Below are 24,097 nucleotides of genomic sequence, written 5' to 3'. Positions count from 1 at the left end.
ACTGACAATATTTCACAAGATAGGTACAGCATCCAATGAAAGTTCACGTTATGCAAAGAAATAGAAAAATACAACTCTTCTTCTTTTTCTTTTTTTTTTTTTTTTTTTTTTTTTTTTTTTTTTTTTTGTGGTGCTGGGGATCAAACCCAGGGCCTTGTGCATGCAAGGCAAGCACTCTACTGACTGAGCTATCTCCCCAGCCCAAAATACAACTCTTAATGGGAAGAAAAATCAATCACTTGAAACTGACCTAGGAAGTGCATTGGTGATAGAATTAGTTAAAAAAGAGCATTAGAAATTTACAACTCTATTTTCTATGTTTAAGTGGCTAGAACAAATATTGAACATATTAAGTAGAATTATGAATGATATAAAAAAGATCAAAATGAACTGGAGAAGACTAAGATGAAAAAATTCACTGAATGGGATTAATACCAGATTAGATATTGTAGTAGTAAAAATGTCTGTGAACCTGAAGATATAGCTATTGAAACTATCCAAATGAAACAGTCTAAAGAAAAGAAAGAATATCAGTTTGCTATGGGACAACTTCAGGTGGACAAATAAACATATAAGTGAAGTTCCCAAAGGACAAAGGAGAGGGACAGAACAAATACTGAAGAAGAATGGCCAAAAATTTTAGAAACTTGGTGAAAATGATAAACCAAAAGATCAAAAAAGTGATGAATCCCAAGTAGAACAAGCATGAAAAAACTACACTAAAACACATTATAAACTAATTAGTTAAAACTAGTAATGAATATAAAATCATTGACATGGCCAAGAATAAAAGATACAGAAACCAAGAAAAGAATGACAGCAGATTTCTCATTATCCACCATGCAAGCCATAAAACAGTGGAATAACCTCTTCAAAATACTTAAACTGTCAACCTAGAATTCTATACTTAGTGAAGACATCTTTCCAGCCCCTGCATCTGAAAGATGTGCATTATAATAAATGTTTAAGCAGAAGGAAAATGATACCAAATGGAAATATGGATTTATACAAAGGAATGAAGAGCAACAGAGGTATAAACTACATGGGTAAATATTTAAATATTTTTCTTATTTAAATTTTCTAAAAAGAAAATTCTTGAAAAGTAACAGTGATATCTTTGGGGCCTCTAACATACGTAGAAGTAAAATGTATGATAATAACACAAAGGTTGTGAAGGAAAACATGGAAGTATACTGCTGTAAGGTTCTTGTACTGTACATGAAGTCATATAATGTCACTTGAAGTAGACTATGAAAGTTAAAGATGTATATCATAGATCCTAGAGCAACTGCTAAAAGAAACAAGGAGTTATAGCTAATAATCCCACAAAATCACTGATAAAACTGAATCACTAAAAATGGTCAAGGAAACAGAAGAAGGAAGGAAAAGAGGAAAAATAGAACAAAGAACAAAATGAATAAAATAAAAAATAACAAGATGGAGGATCCAAGATGGCGGTCTAGAGGGAGGCTGCGTTCCTGGTCGCTCCGCAACGCTGGATTCAAGCAGAGAATATCTGTTTCTCAGTGAGGCAGTTTTTGCTGCTTATCGATCCCCTGCTCTTTACCCCATTTCTCTGCTGTGATGACCTGCAGTCTGCCAGCATATCGACGCCTTTTTTGAGAGCAGATTGCCATTTGCCTGCCTCTCGCCTGTCCATCACCTGCCTTACCCCTATCCATCACCCAACGCTCGAGGTTCACCTCCCGATCGTCCGACAGCTGGCAGCAGACTGACCGCAGACCGCCAGTGGAGATCCAGCTGCCTGCTGCTGCCTGGAAGTTCACTGTCACAGTACCTGCAGGTTTGATTACACGTGGCTGCCACCATTTTGAGACAACAGCCAGGCCCCGTAGGACCCCTGGCCGGACTGATCGAGTCCCGTCTCCAGGATCCCTCAACCCGACCAATCACTCCCTGCCTCTGGAGCCCTCACATCAACTGACTGCTCCCTGCCGCCAGGACCCCCAGACCAACTGACTGCGCCCTATCACCGGGACCCAAGACCGACTGATTGCACCCAGCATCCAGGATCCCACAACCACACCAAACACACCGAACCTCCAGGACCCCTGCCGGACCAACCAGATCCCGTCTCCAGGACCTCCAGCTGACCACGTCCACCCCTGAGCTGCAACTCCCCATTTGCCAACACATTTGGAAGCCAGAGCAGCCATCTTGGATAATCCTGGAAGCCGTAGCTCCAATCTTTGGGTAGGGCAAATCCCATCCTGCGACGCCTGCTGGAGGCTTGAAGCTCATTCTCAGGTACCTCTCATACACCGGGCTACTGAACACTGGGAGGTTTCATTACAATATGACTATTATACAGTAGATTTTCTTTTTTCTCCTTTTTAAAAAAAAAAAATTTAAGTTTTATTTCTTTACGTTTCTTGCTTTCTTTTCCTTCTGTTTACCTGTTCCCTCAGAGTCGCTTTCTCCTTTATTTACATGATGTTATTGTCCCATAGGGGCTATTTGGTCTAGGATTGCATAGTGTCTGAATTGGGCACTGCTAATATTGATCTCCCCTTAAAGAAAGAGTTTTGGAAACCTATAGGGCCACTATAAGCCTATAGGGGGAAATCTGCAATACCCCAGATCTGCAGCGCTAGAGGGGAAGATACATGAACAACATGAAAAAACAAGGGAAGAAAATGATCCAAACAAATCTAGATTCTATATTAATAGAATCCAATGGCAGTATGTTAGAAGAAATGTCAGAAAATAACTTCAGATTATACATGATTAAGATGATTCACGAAGCAAAGGATGAGATAAGAGAGCAAATGCAGGCAATGAATGATAATACCAATAAGCTGAAAGAGCACCTGCAGGAAGCAAAAGATCATTTCAACAAAGAGATAGAGATTCTCAAAAAAACCCAAACGGAAATCCTTGAAATGAAGGAGACAATAAACCAAGAACTATGGGACATCATGAAAAGACCAAATTTAAGAATTATTGGGATTGAGGAAGGCACAGAGATACAAACCAAAGGAATGAACAACCTATTCAATGAAATAATATCAGAAAATTTCCCAAACCTGAAGAATGAAATGGAAAATCAAATACAAGAGGCTTACAGAACACCAAATGCACAGAATCACAACAGATCCACACCAAGGCACATTATAATGAAAATGCCTAACATTCAAAATAAAGATAGGATTTTGAAGGCCGCGAGAGAAAAGCATCAGATTACATATAGGGGGAGACCAATACAGATAGCAGTCGACTTCTCAACCTAGACTCTAAAAGCTAGAAGGGCCTGGAACAACATATTTCAAGCTCTGAAAGAACATGGTTGCCAACCAAGAATCCTATACCCAGCAAAATTAACCTTCAGATTTGAAGATGAAATAAAATCCTTCCATGATAAACAAAAGTTAAAAGAATTTAAAAATAGAAAGCCTGCACTACAGAATGTTCTCAACAAAATATTCCATGAGGAGGAAATGAAAAACAACAATGGAGGTCAGCAAAGGGAGGAACTACCTTAGAGAAAAACCACTCAAAGGAGAAACCAAGCCAACTTAAAAACCAAAAAATAAGCCAAATGACTGGGAATACAAATCATTTCTCAATAATAACCCTGAACGTTAATGGCCTAAACTCATCAATCAAAAGACATAGACTGGCAGAATGGATTAAAAAGAAAGACCCAACAATATGCTGCCTGCAAGAGACTCATCTCATAGAAAAAGACATCCACAGACTAAAGGTGAAAGGATGGGAAAAAACCTACCACGCACATGGACCCAGTAAAAAAGCGGGGGTTTCCATCCTTATATCAGATAAAGTGGACTTCAAGCCGAAGTTAGTCAGAAGGGATAAAGAAGGACATTTCATATTGCTTAAGGGAACCATAAATCAGAAAGACATAACAATAGTAAATATTTATGCCCCAAACAATGGTGCATCCCTGTACATCAAACAAATCCTTCTCAATTTCAAGAATCACATAGACCACAACACAATAATTCTGGGCGACTTTAACGCACCGCTGTCACCACTTGATAGATCTTCCAAACAAAATCCAACCAAAGAAACCACAGAACTCAATAACACAATCAATAACCTAGACTTAATAGACATATATAGAATATTTCATCCATCAACGAGCGGATACACTTTCTTCTCAGCAGCACATGGAACCTTCTCAAAAATAGACCATATGTTATGCCACAAAGCAGCCCTTAGGAAATGCAAAAAAATAGAGATACTGCCTTGTATTCTATCAGATCATAATGGACTGAGAGTAGAAATCAATGACAAAGTAAAAAAAGGAAATTACTCCAACACTTGGAGACTAAATAATATGCTATTGAATGAAACATGGATAACAAAAAACATCAGGGAGGAGATTAAAAAATTCGTAGAGGTCAATGAGAATGATGATACAACATATCAAAATCTCTGGGACACTATGAAAGTGGTACTAAGAGGAAAATTCATTGCATGGAGCGCATTCCAGAAAAGAATGAAAAATCAACAATTAAATGACCTAACGTTACAGCTCAAAGCCCTAGAAAAAGAAGAACAGAATAACAGCAAAATAGTAGAAGACAGGAAATAATTAAAATCAGAGCTGAAATCAATGAAATTGAAACAAAGGAAACTTCAAAAAATTGACATAACAAAAAGTTGGTTCTTTGAGAAAGTAAACAAAATAGATAAACCCTTAGCCACACTAACAAAGAGAAGGAGAGAGAAGACTCAAATTACTAAAATACATGATGCAAAAGGAAATATCACAACAGACACCACTGAGATACAGAACATGATGAGAAGCTACTTTGAAAATCTGTATTCCAACAAAATAGAAAGTACCGAAGACATTGACAAATTTCTAGAGACATATGCTCCTCCCAAACTGAACCAGGAGGACATACATGATTTAAACAGATCAATATCAAGCAATGAAATAGAAGAAGTCATTAAAAATCTACCATCCAAGAAAAGTCCAGGACCAGACGGATTCTCAGCTGAGTTCTACAAGACCTTCAAAGAAGAACTCATTCCAATACTTCTCAAAGTATTCCAGGAAGTAGAAAAGGAGAGTACCCTACCGAACTCATTCTATGAAGCTAATATCACCCTCATACCCAAACCAGGAAAAGACACATCAAGGAAAGAAAATTTTAGACCAATATCCTTGATGAATATAGATGCAAAGATCCTTAACAAAATATTGGCAAACCATTTCCAAAAACATATTAAGAAAATTGTGCACCACGATCAAGTGGGGTTCATTCCTAGAATGCAAGAATGGTTTAACATCCATAAATCAATAAACATAATCCATCATGCCAATAGACTTAAGGATAAGAATCATATGGTTATTTCAATTGATGGAGAAAAAGCATTTGACAATATACAACACCCCTTCATGCTGAAAACACTAGAAAAAATAGGGATAGTAGGAACATACCTGAACATTGTAAAGGCTATTTATGCTAAGCCCATGGCCAACATCATTCTTAATGGAGAAAAACTGAAACCATTCACTTTAAAAACAGGAACAAGACAGGGATTCCTCTTTCACCACTTCTATTCAACATTGTCCTCGAAACTAGCCAGAGCAATTAGGCAGACTAAAGAAATTAAAGGGATACGAATAGGAAAAGAGGAACTTAAGCTGTCACTATTTGCGGATGACATGATTCTATATTTAGAGGATCCAAAAACCTCCTCCAGAACCCTTCTAGACCTCATCAATGAATTCAGCAAAATAGCAGGCTACAAAATCAACACGCATAAATCTACAGCATTTTTATACACAAGTGATGAAACAGCTGAAAGGGAATTGAGGAAAACAACTCCATTTGCAATAGCCTCAAAAAAAAATAAAATACTTGGGTATCAATCTAACCAAAGAGGTAGAAGATCTCTACAATGAAAACTACAAAACACTGAGGAAAGAAATTAAGGAAGACCTTAGAAGATGGAAAGATCTCCCATGTTCTTGGATAGGCAGAATTAATATTGTCAAAATGGCCATACTACCTAAAGTGCTATACAGATTCAATGCAATTCCAATTAAAATCCCAATGACATACCTCACAGAAATAGAGCAAGCAATCATGAAATTCATCTGGAAGAATAAGAAACCCAGAATAGCTAAAGCAATCCTTAGCAGGAAGAATGAAACAGGGGGTATCACAATACAACTTCAAGTATACTACAAAGCAATAGTAACAAAAACGGCATGGTATTGGTACCAAAATAGACAGGTAGATCAATGGTACAGAATAGAGGACACGGACACAAACCCAAATAAATACAATTTTCTCATACTAGACAAAGGTGCCAAAAATATGCAATGGAGAAAAGATAGCCTCTTCAACAAATGGTGCTGGGAAAACTGGAAATCCATATGCAACAGAATGAAACTAAGCCCCTATCTCTCACCCTGCACAAAACTCAACTCAAAATGGATCAAGGACCTTGAAATCAGACCAGAGACCCTGCATCTTATAGAAGAAAAAGTAGGTCCAAATCTTCACCTTGTTGGCTTAGGATCAGACTTCCTTAACAGGACTCCCATAGCACAAGAAATAAAAGCAAGAATCAACAACTGGGATAGATTCAAACTAAAAAGCTTTCTCTCAGCAAAGGAAACTATCAGCAATGCGAAGAGAGAGCCTACAGAGTGGGAGAATATCTTTGCCACTCATACTTCAGATAGAGCACTAGTTTCCAGAATATATAAAGAACTCAAAAAACTCTACACCAAGAATACAAATAACCCAATCAACAAATGGGCTAAGGAAATGAACAGAAACTTCACAGAAGAAGATGTACAAGCAGTCAACAGGTATATGAAAAAATGTTCAACATCTTTAGTAATAAGAGAAATGCAAATCAAAACTACACTAAGATTCCATCTCACCCCAATTAGAATGGCGATTATCAAGACCACAAGCAACAATAGGTGTTGGCGAGGATGTGGGGAAAAAGATACACTCATACATTGCTGGTGGGAGTGCAAATTAGTGCAGCCACTCTGGAAAGCAGTGTGGAGATTCCTTAGAAAACTTGGAATGGACCTACCATTTGACCCAGCTATCCCACTCCTTGGCCTATACCCAAAGGACTTAAAATCAGCACACTACAGAGATACAGCCACATCAATGTTCATAGCGGCTTAATTCACAATAGCCAGCCTATGGAACCAACCTAGATGCCCTTCAATTGATGAATGGATAAAGAAACTGTGATATATATATATATATATATATATATATATACACACAATGGAATATTACTCAGCTATAAAGAATAATAAAATTATGGAATTTTCAGGCAAATGGATGAAATTGGAGAATATCATGTTAAGTGAGATAAGCCAATCTCAAAAATCCAAAAGAGGAATGATTTCACTGATAAGCGGATGATGACACTTAATGGGGGGTGGGAGTGGGACAAGAATGGAGGAAGGAGGGACTGTATAGAGGGAAAAGAGAGGTGGGGGGTGGGGGGAGGAAAAAAAATGGAATGAATCAAACATCATTACTCTATGTAAATTTATGAATATGCAAATGGTATGCTGTTACTCCATGTACAAACAGAAACTACATGTATCCAATTTGTTTACAATAAAAATAAATTTTAAAAAAATAGCAAGATGATGATTCAAATCTAACCATATCAACAATCATGTTAAATGTAAATGGTCTAAATATCCTAACTAAAAGTTAGAGATTTTCAAACAAGGAAAAGAAGCAAGACCTAATTGTATGCTACTTACAAGAAATCCATATTAAATATAAAAGCAGAAACAGGAAGAAAAACAAAGGATAGAACAAGATATACTGTGCTAACACTATTCAAAAAGAAATGTGGAATGTTAACATTAATATTAGACAAAGTAAATTCCAGAGTAAAAACATGACCATGTACAAAGACGGTAATTTCATAATAAATAAGTGGGTCTAATTCATCAAGAAGACATAATAAAGCTAAATATTAATCATCTAAAAACAGAGCACCAAAACATGTAAAACTTATATGTCTGCAAAGAGTCTGTCAGTTTTAATTGTAAATCTACCAACCAAATTGACCTTATTTTTATAAAACAATCCTTCCCCAAACAGTGAATGCACCTTCTTTTCAAAAACATACAGATCATTTGCTAAGATGGACCCATTTTCTTTGGATCATAAAACAAGGTTCAAAAACTTCAAAGGAATCAAGTTATGTTTTGTCTCCATAATGGGATTAAATTAGAAATGAATAAAAATATCTAGAAAATCTTCATGTATTTGAAAACTAAATATACTTCTAAGTAACCCATAGGTCAAGAAATCAAGGTTGAAATCAGAAAGTATTTTGAACCAAATGAAAACATTTCAAAATTTCAAAATGTAACTGAAGTAATACATAGATGGAAATTTATTTATTTTTAATATTTTTAGTTGTAGATGAACACAATACCTTTATTTTATATTTAGTTTTCATGTGGTCCTGAAGATCAAACCTAGGCCCTCACATGTGCTAGACAAACTCTCTATCCTTGAACCACAACCCCAACCCCTTAGATGGATATTTATAAGACTAAATGCCAATATAAGAAAGGAAGGAATCAAATAAATGAATTCAGCTTCCACCTTGAGAATACAGAAGAACAAAGGCAAATGAAACCCAACCAAATGAAGCAAAGCAAATAAATAACAAATAACAGAGTGGAAATAAAGGAAATAAAAACAGAAAAAAACACAAAATAAATAAAATTGAAAGATATAGAACCATCAGATAAGTACATGAAAGAATTTTCAACACTGTTAGTCATTGGAAATATGCAACTTAAACTCACAATGACCTATAACTACACACCAATTACAACATTTCATAAACTAGAATTTTCATACACTCTGGTAGTCATATGAAATGTTACAACCATTTTGGAAAACTGGAAAATTCTTAAAATGTTAATCATTCACTTACCAATGGCTCAGGCATTTTATTCTGAAGAGAAATGAAAGTATATATTCATACAAATATTTTTACATTACTGTTCATAGCACCTTTATTTGTAATAGCCCCAAACTGGAAACAGCACAAATTGTCTGTAAGCAGATTAATGGATAAGTGGATTGTGATATATCGATAAAACACACTGGCAAGAAAAAGAGATGAATCCTTGATATGTGCAGCAACAAGTATGTATCTCAAAATAATTATGCTGAGAGAAGCCAGACAATATACAACTTATACTGTATAATTCCACTTATGTAAAACTCTGAAAATGAAAATCAGTCAATAGGAACAGAAAGATCAGTGGTAGAGAATGGAGATGTTTGGGGATGGCCAGGAAAGTGGGATTAGAAATGGCATGAAGAAATATCGGGGTTTGATGGATATCTTGGTTACATTGATTATGATAATGGTTTCATGGGTGTGTACAATATTTTGAAAGTTATCAAAGTGGGTACTTGATATTTTAAAATGTGTCATTTGGGACGGGGTTATGGTTCAGTGGTAGAGCACTTGCCTAGCACATGTGAGGCACAAGGTTTGATCCTTGGCCCCACATAAAAAATAAAGTTTAAAAAGTGCTTTAAAAAGAAAGATTCAGCTAAAAAAATAAAATAAAATGTGTCATTTATTACAATATGTCTCAGCAAAACTGTTTTTTTTTAAGTATTTCTATATATTTTTTTAGTTGTTGATGGACCTTTATTTTGTTCACTTATATGCGGTGCTGAGGATGGAACCCAGTACCTCACACATGCTAGGCAAGAGCTCTACCACTGAGCCACAACCCCAGCCCAGTAAAACTGTTTAAAATAAAAACTGGCCTGAAGGTCCAGGACATAAACAAACAATCAAACATACAGAAAACTTCAGATTACTATTGATATTAGAAATCTGCCCGACAGCTTTTTCTTCAAAGAAAGTTTTTAGGGAATACAGTAAACATTTGGACAAGAAAAGAGAAGATAAGACTACATGTTCATATATGTTCTTATTTACTTTAGACACACTTGTTTTATGTAAACAAATACTTAAAGGAACTGGAAATTCGTAAAAGAAGCTAATAATAATGGTTATCTGCAAGAGAAAAAAGGAATTTTGAATGTGAGAGTGAAACAGGGCAAGGAGCACAATTTTTACTATTTTTTTGTATTTTAAACTGTGTAACTATGTTTACTATTAAAAAATTTATTAAAACAATAAAGTAAAATCCAGTTCAGGTTTAACTGCTTCCAGAACAGTTTTTCTTTTTTTTTTTTTTTTAAATTTTATTTTATTGTAAACAAATGGGACACATGTTGTTTCTCTGTTTGTACATGGCGTAAAGGCATACCATTTGTGTAATCATAAATTTACATAGAGTAATGTTGTTTGATTCATTCTGTTATTTTTTCCCTTCCCCCCCTCCCACCCCTCTTTTCCCTCTATACAGTGCTTCCTTCCTCCATACATGCCCCCCTCCCTAACCCTAACTCTAACCCTAACACTAACCCTTCCCTCCCCCCCATTATGTGTCATCCTCCACTTATTAACAATATCATTCTTCCTTTGGCTTTTTGAGATTAGCTTATCTCACTTAGCATGATATTCTCCAATTTCATCCATTTGCCTGCAAATGCCATAATTTTATCATTCTTTATACCTGAGTAATATTCCATTGTATATATATATACCACAGCTTCTTTATCCACTCATCAATTGAAGGGCATCTAGGTTGGTTCCACAGTCTGGCTATTGTGAATTGAGCAGCTGTGAACATTGATGTGGCTGTATCTCTGTAGTATGCTGATTTTAAGTCCTTTGGGTATAGGCCAAGGAGTGGGATAACTGGGTCAAATGGAGGGTCCATTCCAAGTTTTCTAAGGAATCTCCACACTGCTTTCCAGAGTGGCTGCACTAATTTGCACTCCCACCAGCAATGTATGAGTGTACGTTTTTCCCCACATCCTCGCCAACACCTGTTGTTGCTTGTATTTTTGATAATCGCCATTCTAATTGGGGTGAAATGGAATCTTAGGGTGGTTTTGATTTGCATTTCTCTTATTACTAGAGATGTTGAACATTTTTCCATATGTTTGTTGATTGCTTGTAGATCTTCTTCTGTGAAGTGTCTATTCATTTCCTTAGCCCATTTGTTGACTGGATTATTTGAATTCTTGTAGTAGAGTTTTGTGAGTTCTTTATAGATTCTGGAGATTAGTGCTCTATCTGAAGTATGATTGGCAAAGATATTCTCCCACTCTGTAGGCTCTTTTTTCACATTGCTGATAGTTTCCTTTGCTGAGAGAAAGCTTTTTAGTTTGAATCTATCCCAGTTATTGATTCTTGCTTTTATTTCTTGTGCTATGGGAGTCCTGTTAAGGAAGTCTGGTCCTAAGCCGACATGTTGAAGATCTGGACCTACTTTTTCTTCTATAATCTGCAGGGTCTCTGGTATGATTCCAAGGTCCTTAATCCATTTTGAGTTTAGTTTCATGCATGGTGAGAGATATGGGTTTAGTTTCATTCTGTTGCATATGGATTTCCAATTCTCCCAGCACCATTTGTTGAAGAGGCTATCTTTTCTCCATTGCATATATTTGGCCCCTTTGTCTAGTATGAGAAAATTGTATTTATTTGGGTTTGTGTCCATGTCCTCTACTCTGTACCATTGATCTACCTTCTATTTTGGCACCAATACCATGCTGTTTTTGTTACTATTGCTTTGTAGTAGAGTTGAAGATCTGGTATTGCAATACCCCCTGTTTCACTCTTCCTGCTAAGGATTGCTTTAGCTATTCTGGGTTTCTTATTCTTCCAGATGAATTTCATAATTGCTTGCTCTAATTCTGTAAGGTACGTCATTGGGATTTTAATTGGAATTGCATTGAATCTGTATAGCACTTTAGGTAGTATGGCCATTTTGACAATATTAATTCTTCCTATCCAAGAACATGGAAGATCTTTCCATCTTCTAAGGTGTTCTTTAATTTCTTTCTTTAGTGTTGTATAGTTCTCATTGTAGAGGTCTTTCACCTCTTTTGTGAGATTGATTCCCAAGTATTTTATTTTTTTCGAGGCTATTGAGAATGGGGTAGTTTTCCTAATTTCTCTTTCTGAAGATTCATCACTTATGTATAAAAATGCATTGGATTTATGAGCATTGATCTTGTAACCTGCTACTTTACTGAATTCACTTATGAGTTCTAAGAGTTTTCTGGTGGAATTTCCAGGTTCCTCTAAATATATAATCATGTCATCAGCGAACAGGGATAGTTTGAGTTCTTCTTTTCCAATTCGTATCCCTTTAATTTCTTTGGTTTGTCTAATTGCTCTGGCTAGAGTCTCAAGAATGATGTTGAATAAAAGTGGTGAAAGAGGGCATCCCTGCCTTGTTCCAGTTTTTAGGGGGAGTGCTTTCAGTTTTTCACCATTTAGAATGATATTAGCCACGGGCTTAGCATAAATGGCCTTTACAATGTTAAGGAATGTTCCCACTATCCCTATTTTTTCTAGTGTTTTGAGCATGAAGGGGTGCTGTATTTTATCAAATGCTTTTTCTGCATCTATTGAAATAATCATGTGATTCTTGACTTTAAGTCTATTGATATGGTGAATGACATTTATTGATTTCCTGATGTTGAACCAACCTTGCATCCCTGGGATGAAACCCACTTGATCATGGTGCACTATCTTTTTAATATGTTTTTGTATGCGATTTGCTAAAATTTTGTTGAGAATTTTTGCGTCGATGTTCATTAAGGATTTTGGTCTGAAATTTTCTTTCCTCGATGTGTCTCTGTCTGGTTTAGGTATCAGTGTGATATTGGCTTCATAGAATGAGTTTGGGAGGATTCCCTCCTCTTCTATTTTATGGAATACTTTGAGAAGTATTGGAATGAGCTCTTCTTTAAAGGTTTTGTAGAACTCGACTGAGAACCCATCTGGTCCCGGACTTTTCTTTGTTGGTAGGCTTTTGATGACTTCTTCTATTTCAGTACTTGAAATTGGTCTATTTAAATTGTGTATGTCCTCCTCGTTCAGTTTAGGCAATTCATATGTCTCTAGAAACCTGTTGATGTCTTCGAGGTTTTCTGTTTTGTTGGAGTATAGATTTTCAAAATAGCTTCTAATTATGTTTTGTATTTCAATCGTGTCTGTTGTGATATTTCCTTGTTCATTCCGAATTTTAGTGATTTGGGTTTTCTCTCGTCTTCTCTTTGTTAGTGTGGCTAAAGGTTTATCAATTTTGTTTATTTTTTCGAAGAACCAACTATTTATTTTGTCAATTTTTGTTATTGTTTCTTTTGTTTCAATTTCATTGATTTCAGCTCTGAGTTTAACTATTTCCTGTCTTCTACTACTTTTGGTGCTGGTCTGTTCTTCTTTTTCTAGGGCTTTGAGCTGTAGTGTTAGGTCGTTTATTTGTTGAGTTTTACTTCTTTTATTAAATGCGCTCCATGAAATAAATTTCTCTCTAAGTACTGCTTTCATAGTGTCCCAGAGATTTTGATATGATGTTTCTTTGTCCTCATTTACCTCTAAGAATTTTTTAATTTCCTTCCTAATATCTTCTGTTATCCATTCATCATATAATAGCATATTGTTTAATCTCCAGATGTTGGAATAGTTTCTGTGTTTTACTCTTTCATTTATTTCTAACTTCAATCCATTATGATCTGATAGAATACATGGTAGTGTCTCTATCTTCTTGTATTTGCTAACATTAGCTTTGTGGCATAATATATGGTCTATTTTAGAGAAGGATCCATGTGCTGCTGAGAAGAAAGTGTATTCACTCTTGGATGGATGGTATATTCTATAAATGTCTGTTGAGTCTAAATTATTGATTGTGTTATTGAGATCTATGGTTTCTTTGTTCAATTTTTGTCTGGAAGATCTGTCCAGTGGTGAGAGAGGCATGTTAAAATCACCTAGTATTATTGTGTTATGCTCTATTTGGTTTCTGAAATTGAGAAGGATTTGTTTGACATATATGGATGAGCCACTGTTTGGGGCATAGATGTTTATGATTGTTATATCTTGCTGATTTATGCTTCCCTTAAGCAGTATGAAATGACCTTCTTTATCCCTTCTGACTAACTTTGTCTTGAAGTCCACATTATCTGAAATGAGGATGGATACTCCAGCTTTTTTGCTGAGTCCATGTGCCTGGTATGTTTTTCCCCATCCTTTCACCTTTAGTCTATGGGTATCTTTTTCTATGAGGTGAGTCTCTTGCAGGCAACATATTGTTGGATCTTTCTTTTTAATCCAGTCTGCCAGTCTGTCTTTTGATTGATGAATTCAGGCCATTAACATTCAGGGTTATTATTGAGATATGATTTGGTTTCCCAGTCATTTGGTTCATTTTTTAAATTTTGCTTATTTGTTTGACACAACTTGGCTCCTCCTTTATTTGACAATTCCTTTAGGATAATTCCTCCCTTTGCTGATTTGCTTCTTTGTTTTTCATCTCTTCCTCATGGAATATTTTGCTGAGAATGTTCTGTAATGCTGGCTTTCTTTTTGTAAATTCTTTTAGCTTTTGTTTATCATGAAAGGATTTTATTTCATCATCCAATTTGAAGGCAAGTTTTGCTGGGTATAAGATTCTTGGTTGGCATCCATTTTCTTTCAGGGCTTGAAAAATGTTGTTCCAGGCCCTTCTAGCTTTTAGGGTCTGGATTGAAAAATCTGCTGATATCCGTATTGGTTTCCCCCTGAATGTAATTTGGTTCTTTTCTCTCACAGCCTTTAAAATTCTGTCTTTATTTTGTATATCAGGCATTTTCATTATAATGTGCCTTGGTGTGGGTCTGTTGTAATTTTGTGTATTTGGAGTCCTATAAGCCTCTTGAACTTGATTTTCCATTTCATTCTGCAGATTTGGGAAATTTTCTGATATTATTTCATTGAATAGATTGTTCATTCCTTTGGTTTGTTTCTCTAAGCCTTCCTCAATCCCAATAATTCTTAAATTTGGCCTTTTCATGATATCCCATAGTTTTTGTAGATTCTGTTCATGATTTCTTACCATCTTCTCTGTTTGCTCAACTTTGTTTTCAAGGTTAAATATTTTGTCTTCAATGTCTGAGGTTCTGTCTTCCAGGTGTTCTATCCTACTGGATATGCTTTCTATGGAGTTCTTAATTTGGTTTATTGTTTCCTTCATGTCAAGGATTTCTGTTTGTTTTTTTTTCAATATCTCTAACTCTTTATTGAAATGATCTTTTGCTTCCTGTATTTGCTCTTTTAACTGTCGATTGGTGCGATCATTCAATGCCTGCATTTGCTCTTTCATCTCATTGTTTGCTTCCCTGATCATTTTAATTATGTACAATCTGAACTCCTTTTCTGTCATTTCTTCTGCCATGCTGTCATTGGGTTTTATTGATGTAACATCTAGATTTGTTTGCAGCATTTTCTTTCCTTGTTTTCTCATATTGTTCAGGTATCAGTGGACCGCTGAGATATTGCAGATTTCCTCTATTCACTTACAATGTCCTTGAAGATTTCTATATGTGTATCCCTTCTTAGCCTTCAGTAGGCTGAAGTCTTGGAGGAAGTTGATAATGCGGTGCTCCACAAGGAAGCTGCCTCTCTAGGGGTGGTGGCCTTCAGGTGGGGTATATTCCCTGCTACTGGGCAGAGGTGTCTCCACTTGTTGACCAATGGTCTTCCAAAGGGGATCTAGGCTGCGGGCTGAGGCAAGGTCTGTTTGGGCCTGTGTCTCTGGTTTTACCGTCCTTGTGGGGAAACCTCACCCGGCAGGGAAGACTCACCTGGTGGGGAGGTCTCACTGGTCAGTTCCCTCCTAGAGGTTCCCCTCAATTTACAGCTACCGCCTGGGCTGGGCTGCCTTCCTCTTCATAGTTCCCAGGGGCCCGGCCCTACCTCCTGAGCCTGGGAGCCTCACCCTTCGCAGATGAATCTCCTTAGGCTGCCCCTCCTCAGAGAAGCTGCCCGCAGGCCTAGAACCTTCGCTCCGCCCCTAAGCCTGTCTCTGTGCGGCTCTTCCACCAAGAAGCTTCCTAGATCCTGGGACCCTGCTCTGCACCTAATCGCCTGGCTATGCAGCCCCTCCTCTGAGCAGCCACCTGGGGTCCCGTACAATCGCTCTGAGTCCCAGAGACCCGCCGCACGCCTCTTCCTCCAGACAGCCGCCCAGTATTCTGGTGCGGTCACTAGGAGTCCAAGCAACTCACTGCGTGCCTCCTCCTCCCACCGACCACACGTAGCCCAGGGCAATCAATCACTCCGAGTCGAGATGACCCTCCCTGTTCCTCCTCCTCCTCCAGGTAACCCCCCGGGTGTTCAGGAGCGGTCACTCTGAGTGGCTCTGAATCCACGTGACCCGCTGCACGCGTCCTCTGGGCAGCTGCCTGGAGCTCTGGTGCGGCCACTGGAGACCAAGCGACCCACCGCGCTTCTCCTCCAGGCAGCCCCCCTGTGTTCAGGAGCGGTCGCTTTAAGTCCAAACAACTCACCACTCGCCTTCTCCTCTGAGCAGCTGCCTGGAGCTCCAATGCATTCATTGCGAGTCCAAACGCCCTGCCGCGCTCCTCCTCCTCCTCCTCCTCCTCTGGGCAGGCCCTGGTGTTCAGAAGTGGTCTGAGTCCAAACAGTTCACCACGCAGCCCCTCCTCTGGCAACCGCCTGTAGCTCTGGTGCAGTCACTCCGAATCCAAGTGGCCCCGCTCCTTCTCCTCCTCCTCCTCAGGGCAGGCCCCGGTGTTCCGAAGCGTCGTTCTGAGTCCGAACAGCTCGCCACGCAGCTCCTCCTCTGGCTACCGCCTGTAGCTCTGGTGTAGTCACTCCGAATCCAAGCGGCCACGCTCCTTCTCCTCCTCCTCAGGGCAGGCCCCGGTGTCCTGAGTCCACACAGCTCTCCTCGCCACTCCTCCCCTAGGCAGCCTCCGGAGCCCCAGTGGTGGTTCCGAGTCCCAGCGCTGTGCTCCAGAACAGTTTTTCTAACCATAGATCTTGAGCAACTTAGAGTCATGAATTCAGTACAATGGGACATGACCATTAAAACACACACACAGGCACACACACACACACACACACACACAGAGAACTGGGAGCAGAGGCACACGACTGTAATACTAGCAACTCAGGAGGCTGAGGCAGGAGGATCACCAGACTCAGCCACTTAGCAAGACTCTGTCTCAAAACAAAAAATATTTAAAGAGAGTTGGGAATGTATCTCAGCGGTAAATCACCCTGGGTTCAATCCCCCCACACCAAACCCAAAACAAAAACAACAATGAATGCCTTCCTCCCACCCCCATAGACAGTGAAATAGAAAAAAAAAAAAATTGAACATTCAGAGAATATCAGATAACACAGGAAAAAGTATTATTTTTTTGAACTTTTGTCTCAATTATATGTGTGTGTGTGAAATGCAGACTAAAGTTAAAAATAAATAAATAAATAAAGGTGAAGGCACTTTTTCTGGGAAACCAGGATCTCTTTTTCTTCCTTGGTACTATTTCCTTCTATTAATTTTTGAGTTTTACATATTACATTGTATTTTATTCTTCTACCCATCTGTTTTCTTGTTCAGATTATGGACACCTTGAAGGCAAAGACCACTTTGAATGTTTGATCATCCATCCATGGAGGAATAAATAAGACAATAAATAAATGGACCATATTTTGGTAGAGAGAGATGAGCCGTGGGCAAAATGATCCTTCAAGTCTCTCCACCACCTCCTGTCCCTGCGGTACTGGGAATTGAACCCAAGGGAACTTGATCACTGAATTACATCCCCAGTCTTTTCAATGTTTTATTTTGCAATAGAGTCTAGCTAAGTTGCCCAGTGGCCTTGAACTTGTGATCCTTCTGCCTCAGCCTCCAGAGTCACTGGTACTACAAGTGTGCACCCCTGTCACTGGCTGATCATACACACAAACAACTTTTTGAGTTCTTCAACCTGAAGCTGAGAGAACTTAGGAATCAGCAATGTGTGTGTTTCATCTTCAAGCTTATTCAACTCAGCAATCTTACATACAAAAGATTCGTGAATCTTCTACCACTTGAAAGATAATATCTCCATAGCCAGAGCTCAAAGGCTCTGTTGAAAAGTCAGCAATAAGCATTATTGCTGGAGAAGGTGCTGGCTGCCGCGCGGCGGAGTGTGCTTTAATGGACAATGTACTGCTATGTATGCCTGAAGTACTTGAAATGCAAATTTGGGACAACTTTACCATCTAAATGCTTGGCTGGATTAAGCGCCTGATGAGGATGGTTTTTCAACAAGTTGGAGTAAGCATGCAATCGGTACTTTGGTCTGGAAAACCATATGGTTCATCTCGAAGTATTGTAAGGAAAATTGGTACTAACTTATCTCTGATTCAATGTCCAAGAGTTCAATTTCAGACTCATTTAGGGGCTAAATGATAAGGAATATATCTGACCTGTCTAGGAGTCCAACACAGCTTACCAACCATGCAACAGAATGGAGTCCCAACCACCTGGGAGAGGATGCAGTGGTATCTTTTGCTGATGTTGGATGGGTAGCCACAGAAGGAGGAGAGTGTTCAACAATACTAAGGACAGAAGTCAGGTCAAAGCCACCCCTTCACGAAGACCTTCCTTTCTTTGAGAAGCCCTCAAGCAGGCATATTTCCTTACCAAACTTGTCTCAAGAGAGCCTCCACCGAAGACCGCAACACTGGCCAATGAGGAAGCCCTGCAAAAGATCTGTGCACTTGAAAATGAACTTGCTACTCTCAGAGCTCAGATTGCCAAAATTGTAACCCTGCAAGAGCAACAAAATCTCACTGCAGTAGGTGACTTGGTTTCTGCTACGTCTGTTACCACGGCCCCACCTCCTCCACCACCACCACCACCACCACCTCCTCTACCCGCTCCACCAGGGCTCCACCAAAGTAAATCTGCTATTGATCTGATTAAAGAGCGAAGAGGGCAAAAAGCCAGTGCTGGAAAGACTTTGTCTAAGAACAATCCAAAGAAATCTGACATGCCAAATATGCTAGAAATCCTTAAAGATATGAATAGTGTAAAACTTCAGTCAGTTAAGAGGTCAGAGCAAGATGTAAAGCCCAAGCCAGTAGATGCTACTGACCCTGCTGCCCTCATAGCAGAAGCTTTGAAAGAGAAATTTGCTTATCGGTATCGAAGTAATAGCCAAGGTGAAGTTGAAAAAGGATCTCCAAAGTCTGAATCAGAGACCACCTCAGAGACAGCATTGTTTGGGCCACATATGTTGAAGTCTACAGGAAAAATGAAGGCTTTAATTGAAAATGTTTCAAATTCCTAATGGACAATGAGCTGAGAAAAATTTCCTGGTTCAGCTGGTTTGTGAGGGCTGAATTTGGCTAGTAGAATTCGACACTATTTAGTAAATACCTGACTTTAGTATTCAGTGGTCTCCTTTTTAACCTAGAGGATTAAGCAATAATGGAAGCACCATAACTTTGTTTTGCTTTATGAGATGGTCAGTTCTGGAGCTTCCCATAACATAATGAATTCTGACATGTTTTTCAAGTATAGCCAGGAGATGGAGGCTTCCAATCTTGAAAACATTCCTAAGATTTCAGAACACAGAAAGGACATTTGTGGATTTTACTGTGCATTTAAAATTCTTAACACTAATTTATCTGTACAAATGTTTTATATACATATGTTTGGATATAAAACAGTTTAAAAAATTATCAGTGACAATGAGGGTATTGTTATCTTCATATGTTTTCAATGAGCATTTACTCTTAGTGATGGATTAGCTGGTGTAATTTAAGATGTTGGAATAAAATATTTGAGATTGGAAAAAAAAAAAAAAGCATTATTGCTATTCCTGTGTCTTTTTCTCTGGCTCCTTTTAAAATTTTCTGTTCACCTTCAGCCTTTTTTTTTTTTTTTTTTTTTCTATTTATCTTCCTTGAGAGTTGCTAACTGAGTTGCTATCTTTCATGTTTTGGGAAAATTTTCAGTCATATTTCTACATATATTAGACTATTTGGCTTTGTCTTATATGTCTTGAATGCTCCTCTTTTTTTTTTAACCCTATGTACCTCATTTAGAATGTTTTCTGTTTGTTTTTATCTATCTTTTTTTGTGGGTCCATTCTGTGTTCAACAGTGAGTTTCACTGTTTTTATTTTCTAATATTTGTATTTTAATTCTAGAATGTTCATTTTTTTAGATTACAGTTCCTTTGAAATTATTCATCTTTTCATTCATTTGTCCATTTTTTTACCCTATCTCCTTAAACATATTTATACTTGTTGTTTTGGAAGTCCTTGACAGCTAATTCCAACACCTGAATCATCCATGAGATCACTTCTACTATTTCCCTTTTTTCCTGATAACCAAAAATTTTTTTTCTACCTGTTCACATGGATTGTGATTTTTTTTTTTTTTTTTAAGTGCTGGGGATTTTTTTAAGCACTATGCTCTCAGTATTAGAGCACATGCTATATCTCCAGACCCCTCTTTAAAAATTGTATGCAGAATGTTGCATAAAAAAAAGAGACTGAAGTCAATGCTATTTTTGCCCAGAGAGGACACAAATTTCTATTTAGCAAATCAGGTAAGGGAGTGATCACCAATCCAATCAGGAATTGAGCTATGCTCTGGCTTTAGTTTATATTCAGTTCATCTCTGGTTTCAAATATGTCAAGGCAAAGACCTGTGTATGCTTATTAAAAACCCATTCCTTTACAGGGACTTTTTCTTCTAAGCATTTTGAGACCATGAGAAATTTCATTTTGCCTTTGCAGGTCAATTCCTAGTCTCCCGAGTGGCCCTAGCCTTTAACCAATGCCTTGATGGGGACAGCAGTCCACTTGTCATGACAGCCCACGTGATGAAGCTTCCTTGGGTTTTCTTTCCTCCAGTGGAATCCCTCTGCCTAAGGAAAGCCTGGTCCTTGGCACTCACCCACACTCAGCAAATAGTCCCAAAGAAAGGGAATGACAAGTAATCTCAGTTTAAGTAGAAAAGAGTCTTTTATTTCTAAACTTTTAGTGTTTTTACTCTTCTTTGCCTCCACAACCCTCTGATATCTTTATAATTCATTCATTTTTTTAAATGTAGAAGGAATGGTGGATTGTCCTTTCCTACTACTTTTACTCATAAGTGGAAGTTTTCTCAGGTTCTTTTCCAGTTAGTTCAAATGAGGATTCATATTAGTATTAGTCCCACACATTGCATTTGTTCATAAGACTTTTTTTGTTGTTGTTGTTATTTTTTGTACTGGGGATTGAACCCAGGGGAACTTTGCCAACTGAGCCACATCCCTAGCTCCTCAGCCCTTTTTATTTTGTTTTGAGACAGGGTATCTCTAAGTTGCTTAGGGTCTTGCTCAGTTACTGAGGCTGGCCTCAACCTTGCGATCCTCCTGCCTTAGCCTCCCAAGTTGCTGGAATTGCAGGTGTACGCCACCATGCCCAGTGTTTATATTGACTCTTAAATCTCTTAGTTTTCAGTTTCCCCTGCCTTCTTTGTTTTTGTAGTTGTGTTTGGTTTTCATCTGATTTGTTGAAGAAACTGACCCATTTGTCCTGTTGAGTTCTCCGGATGCTGCTGATTGCATCTTCCTAGTATCATTTAACACATTCCTCTGCTCTCTACTTTTCTGTGTTTTGGGAGTTACATCTAGAGGATTGTTAAGACTCAATTTTTTGGCAAGACTTCCTTATAGGTGTCACTATGTACTTCGTTTTCTATCATATATGATAATTTCCACTTCTTCTTAATGTCCAGCACAAATATCCTTTCCTCTCAGTAGCTTTCCTTGACCTATCCTGTCATTTACATTTTCCATAAAACTTTGCTTCTCCTTATCACCTTTTCATATTTACTTCAGTAATTTAAGTGACCATGACACTCCCTCCCCATAATGTCTGTCTCTCTGATTGGAGAACTCCTCGAGGGTAGAAATCATATCCTATCTTTTATCCTCATATGTACCATACTGTGGTGGATTAAAAGTAGACACCAATTATTTTCTACTCCTCTCTTCAAGAAGTGAGGTGTATTTCCCCTCTCACTGAATCAAGGTAGTCCATGTCACTTACTTTGAAGAGCAGAGTGTGATAGAAGTGACACTCTGGACACTGTGCCTTCAGCCACCATATAAAGTCCAGTATCCTGCTGGAGAGACCATGTGGAGAGAGAGAGATGCCTGGCCAGCCTCCAGACCTCCCAACGTCCTAGCTGAGATATACATGTGAGTAAAACCACATTTGATTTCCAGACTGCCTGAATCTCCAGATGCTGTTGACCTCATGATTAGGCCCAGTTAAACCCAACCTAGATTTCAGAATAATGAACAAAAGCATGATTATTGTTTTAAGTCACTTAATGTTCTGGTGGATCATCATGCAGCAATAGATTACTTTGAAATGTAGTATCTAAGATATGGTAGCAGTTCAATAAATATTTGCTGAATTTAATTTTAAGAGAGTAGATGGGTAATTAGATATCCCTTATGACCATTCTAAGCACTGAGATTGTATGACCCTGATATCACTAGTAACCTTGGATTATGTCATTACTTCCTCAATTTCTGCTGACAAATAAGAGTTGAATCTAGGTGCAATATAGTGGAGTCCTTGAGCTTTGTTAGTTACTAGGGGGTCACCTATTTTTTGACCAGTTCCTTCTCTAAATCTACGTTTTGCAGTTCTATGGATTCCACTTAGATCTTCACATACGGTAATCATACTGCAAACCCCACTCACTATAGAACACAAGGCTCTTTGAGGCTTTATTTTTTTCAATAATAGGGAGCATTTTAAGCTAAGAAATTTAGCTTTTAGATCTAGTCTTCACTAGTTTTGTAGACTTTGAATCTTTTTCTCCAATTTCTCATTAGAGATAAAACCTATAATTCTGTCCATGCTCTGAAAAGCAGACTAATCAATCTGACCCATACCATTAGTAAGGCCAGATGTTTTGAAATGCCCAGATGATATGCATTTTGGAAGAAAATAGTCTGAATTGTTACTAGCTGCACGGTTTGGATTTGGATTGTTCCACAAAGGCTCATGTGTTATGGGTTTAGTCTCTAATACAGTAGCATTTAGAGGTGGGGCTTTTGGGAAGTGACTAGACCATGAGGACTCTGATCTCATCAGAGGATTAGTCTATCAATAGCTAAACGGACTACTGGGAGGTGGGTTGAAAGCAGTGGGTCCTGGACCCGGGGGAGCATGTCCTTGGGGATATTTTGTCCCTGGTTCCTTCGTCTGTTTCTCTCTCTCCCCTCCTCAGGCCCCCCCGGCTTCCCTGCTGCCATGAGCTGAGCAACTTTCCTCTACCAGTCCCTTCCACCATGATGTTCTGCCTCACTCAGATCCAAAGCAAAAAAACGGGCCAACCATGGACTGAAACCTCTGACACCATGAGTTGAAGTAAACTTTTCCTCTAAGTTGTTTGTGTCTGGTATTTTGGTGATAGCAATGAAAATTGACTAACACACTCAATTTACCCTTTCTTTGATGCTGTACTATTTATAATTGGTCAACCATTTTTCTTTATCTGATTGTTTTGGGAGGGGTTGAATACTATAGGTTTATACCAGAGTATATTTTAAAGAGAGACTGTAGTTCAACACTTGATTGGTCTTTCTGAAGTCATGCATCCAAGTCAAGATTTAGGCATGATACTGTGCAGATTCTACCACTTATTGCCCAAAGTGTCACAAATCATTGATTCTGTGTTTAAAGACTTTCCTCTAATGGAAACAAGGGACCAGAGGGGAACTGGAGTGAGAAGGTGGTAGTCCACAGAAACTGGGTTCTCCATGCACTTTTTAGTCTTCTGTCATAAACGCTGCTTTGGTTTTGACAGATCTGTGCCCGACCCTGCTACCTTGACAACCTATTTGTGACTTGACTCAGTTTCTAGTTGAGTCCTGTGTGCCATGGTAATTACACATAGGCTCCGTCTGGTTTTGTCCCCTAGCTCTCGACTTCTGTTCAGTCACCACTCTTGGCTCCCCATTTGGCTTCTCTCCTAGTAGTCACTGCAACTTGTTATAAAACTCACTCCTATTCATCCTTCTCATCCCAGGTCCTATGTTATTGCCATGGGAAGAACTTCCTGGACACCCCAGGCTAGCTCAGATCCTCCTAATGTATGCCCTCAGAGTTTTCTGTATTTTACC

The 24,097-nt window shown here is 38.4% G+C and overlaps 1 pseudogene across 1 annotated transcript; it reads left to right on the top strand.

Moving 5' to 3' along the window:
• The first annotated feature begins 18,073 nt into the window (after positions 1-18,073).
• LOC306665225 (mitochondrial fission regulator 1-like) lies at positions 18,074-19,749 on the top strand (annotated as a pseudogene). Its single transcript has 2 exons — positions 18,074-18,343; positions 18,403-19,749. The product of its transcript is annotated as a mitochondrial fission regulator 1-like (transcript).
• Positions 19,750-24,097: the final 4,348 nt, after the last annotated feature.

The sequence above is a fragment of the Sciurus vulgaris genome, assembly GCF_902686455.1.
Source record: "Sciurus vulgaris genome assembly, chromosome: 7".
NCBI lineage: Eukaryota > Metazoa > Chordata > Mammalia > Rodentia > Sciuridae > Sciurus > Sciurus vulgaris.
This window is presented reverse-complemented; position numbering and strand designations above follow the sequence as displayed.